A 4472-nucleotide genomic window follows, 5' to 3' on the forward strand; every position below is an offset into this window, starting at 1 on the left:
TGTTGATTCTCAACCTCACTCTGAAATTCCTTGAACTTTTCAAAGGTTTCAGACTTGTGTTTCATTAAGTAGACATACCCATATCTACTCAAGTCATCAGTGAGGGTGAGAACATAACGATAGCCACCGCGAGCCTCAACACTCATTGGACTGCACACATCAGTATGTATGATTTCCAATAAGTTGGTTGCTCGCTCCATTGTTCCTGAGAACGGAGTCTTGGTCATTTTTCCCATGAGGCATGGTTCGCACGTGTCAAATGATTCATAATCAAGAGACTCTAAAAGTCCATCTGCATGGAGCTTCTTCATGCGTTTGACACCTATGTGACCAAGGCGGCAGTGCCACAAGTATGTGGGACTATCATTATCAACCTTACATCTTTTGGTACTCACACTATGAATATGTGTAGTAATACGCTCGAGATTCATTAAGAATAAACCATTGACTATCGGAGCATGACCATAAAACATATCTCTCATATAAATAGAACAACCATTATTCTCGGATTTAAATGAGTAGCCATCTCGTATTAAACGAGATCCTGATACAATGTTCATGCTCAAACATGGCACTAAATAACAATTATTGAGGTTTATAACTAATCCCGTAGGTAAATGTAGAGGTAGCGTGCCGACGGCGATCACATCGACCTTGGAACCATTCCCGACGCGCATCGTCACCTCGTCCTTCACCAGTCTCCGTTTATTCCGCAGCTCCTGCTGTGAGTTACAAATATGAGCAACAGCACCGGTATCAAATACCCAGGGGTTACTGCGAGCACTGGTAAGGTACACATCAATTACATATATATCAAATATACCTTTGGTGTTGCCGGCCTTCTTGTCCGCTAAGTATTTGGGGGCAGTTCCGCTTCCAGTGACCCTTCCCTTTGCAATAAAAGCACTCTGTTTCAGGCTTGGGTCCATTCTTTGACTTCTTCCCGACATCTTGCTTGCCGGGCGCAGCAACTTCCTTGCCGTCCTTCTTGAAGTTCTTTTTACCCTTGCCCTTCTTGAACTTAGTGGTTTTATTCATCATCAGCACTTGATGTTCCTTCTTGACTTCTACCTCTGCTGATTTCAGCATAGCAAATACTTCAGGAATGGTCTTTACCATCCCCTGCATATTGAAGTTCATCACAAAGCTCTTGTAGCTTGGTGGAAGCGACTGGAGGATTCTGTCAATGACCGCGTCATCCGGGAGATTAACTCCCAGCTGAGTCAAGCGGTTATGTAACCCAGACATAGTGAGTATGTGCTCACTGACAGAACTATTTTCTCCATCTTACAACTGAAGAATTTGTCGGAGACTTCATATCTCTCGATCCGGGCATGAGCTTGAAAAACCATTTTTAGCTCTTCGAACATCTCATATGCTCCATGTCTCTCAAAACGCTTTTGGAGCCCCGGCTCTAAGCTGTAAAGCATGCCGCACTGAACGAGTGAGTAGTCATCAGTACGTGTCTGCCAAGCGTTCATAGCGTCTTGGTTCTGTGGGACGGGTGGATCACCTAGCGGTGCTTGTAGGACATAATCTTTCTTGGCAGCTATGAGGATGATCCTCAGGTTCCGGACCCAGTCCATATAGTTGCTGCCATCGTCTTTCAGCTTGGTTTTCTCTAGGAACGCGTTGAAATTGAATACAACGTTGGCCATTTGATCTACAAGACATATTGTAAATATTTTAGACTAAGTTCATGATAATTAAGTTCATCTAATCAAATTATTAATGAACTCCCACTCAGATTAGACATACCTCTAGTCATCTAAGTGTTACACGATCCGAGTCGACTAGGCCGTGTCCGATTAACACGTGAGACGGACTAGTCATCACCGGTGAACATTTTCATGTTGATCGTATCTTCCATACGACTCGTGTTCGACCTTTCGGTCTCTGTGTTCCGAGGCCATGTCTATACATGCTAGGCTCGTCAAGTTAACCCTAAGTGTTTTTGCATGTGTAAAACTGTCTTACACCCGTTGTATGTGAACGTAAGGATCTATCACACCCGATTAACACGTGGTGCTTCGAAACGACGAACTGTAGCAACGGTGCACAGTTAGGGGAGAACACTTCTTGAAATTGTTGTAAGGGATCATCTTATTCACTATCGTCGTTCTAAGTAAACAAGATGCAAAACATGATAAACATCACATGCAATCAAATAATAATAGTGACATGATATGGCCAATATCACATAGCTCCTTTGATCTCCATCTTGGGGCTCCATGATCATCCTGTCACCGTCATACTCATCGACATGTAAGTTGTGATTCCTTGTACAATAGCATGAACATCTCATACATCACATATAGATCATTCATCATTCATCACAACTTTGGCCATATCATATCACAAAGCACTTGCTGCAAAAACAAGTTAGACGTCCTCTAATTGTTGTTGCAGGTTATACGTGGCTGAAGTAGGGTTCTAACAAGAACGTTTTCTTACCTACGTGAAAGCCACAACGTGATTTGTCAACTTCTATTTACCCTTCATAAGGACCCTATTCATCGAATCTGCTCCAACTAAAGTAGGAGAAACAGACACCCACCAGCCACCTTATGCAACTTGTGCATGTTAGTCGGTGGAACCGGTCTCACATAAGCATACGTGTAAGGTTGGTCCGGGCCGCTTCATCCCACAATACCGTTGAAGCAAGATAAGACTAGTAGCGGCAAGAAAGTTGACAACATCTACGCCCACAACAAATTGTGTTCTACTCGCGCAAGAGAACTACGCATAGACCTAGCTCATGATGCCACTGTTGGGGAACGTAGCAGAAAACAAAAAAAATTCTACGGTTTCAACAAGATCCATCTATGAGTTCATCTAGCAGCGAGTGATTGGATGCATCTACATACCTTTGTAGATCGCGAGCGGAAGCGTTCAAAGAATGGGGTTAATGTAGTCGAACACGACGTGATCCAAATCACCGATGACCAAGCGCCGAACGGACGGCGCCTCCGCGTTCAGCACACGTACGGAACGGATGACTTCTCCTCCTTTCTTGATCCAGCAAGGGGGAAGGAGAGGTTGATGAAGATCCAGCAGCACGACGGTGTGGTGGTGGATGCAGGGCGTCACAGTAGCAGGGCTTCGCCGTGTACTACGAGGGAGAGATGTAACAGGGGAGAGGGAAGCACCAAAGGCTAAGGTATGAAGTCCTCCCTCTCCTCAACTATATATAGGAGGGCCAAGGGGGGTGGTGCGCCAGCCTAGGAGATCCAATCTCCTAGGTGCGGCAGCCAAGGGGAGGTTTCCCTCCCCCCCAAGGCACCTAGAGGTTCCTTCCACCATTGGGACTCTTCCCTTAAGTGGAACCCTAGGCGCATGGGCTTTTGGGGCTGGTGCCCTTGGCCCATCTAGGCCAAGGCGCACCCCCTACAGCCCATGTGGCCCCCCGGGACAGGTGGCCCCACCCGGTGGGCCCCCGGGACCCTTCCGGTGGTCCCGGTACAATACCGATGACCCCGAAACTTGTCCCGATGGCCGAAACTGCACTTCCTATATATAATTCTTTACCTCCGGACCATTCCGGAACTCCTCGTGACGTCCGGGATCTCATCCGGGACTCTGAACAACATTCGGGTTACTGCATATACATATCTTCACAACCCTAGCATCACCGAACCTTAAGTGTGTAGACCCTACGGGTTCGGGAGACATGCAGACATGACCGGGACGACTCTCCGGTCAATAACCAACAGCGGGATCTGGATACCCATGTTGACTCCCACATGCTCCACGATGATCTCATCGGATGAACCACGATGTCGAGGATTAAACAACCCCGTATACAATTCCCTTTGTCAATCGGTATGTTACTTGCCCGAGACTCGATCGTCGGTATACCAATACCTTGTTCAGTCTCGTTACTGGCAAGTCACTTTACTCGTACCATAATGCATGATCCCGTGATCAACCACTTGGTCACCTTGAGCTCATAATGATGATGCATTACCGAGTGGGCCCAGTGATACCTCTCCGTTATATGGAGTGACAAATCCCAGTCTCGATCCGTGTCAACCCAACAAACACTTTTGGAAATACCTGTAGTGCACCTTTATAGTCACCCAGTTACGTGGTGACGTTTGATACACCCAAAGCACTCTTACAGTATCCGGGAGTTACACGATCTCATGGTCAAAGGAAAAGATACTTGACATTGGAAAAGCTCTAGCAAACGAACTACACGATCTTGTGCTATGCTTAGGATTAGGTCTTGTCCATCACATCATTCTCCTAATGATGTGATCCCGTTATCAATGACATCCAATGTCCATAGCCAGGAAACCATGACTATCTGTTGATCAACGAGCTAGTCAACTAGAGGCTTACTAGGGACATATTATGGTCTATGTATTCACACATGTATTACGATTTCCGGATAATACAGTTATAGCATGAATAAAGACAATTATCATGAACAAAGAAATATAATAATAATACTTTTATTATTGCCTCTA

Source organism: Triticum urartu, chromosome 7 (assembly GCF_003073215.2).
Source record: "Triticum urartu cultivar G1812 chromosome 7, Tu2.1, whole genome shotgun sequence".
Lineage (NCBI taxonomy): Eukaryota > Viridiplantae > Streptophyta > Magnoliopsida > Poales > Poaceae > Triticum > Triticum urartu.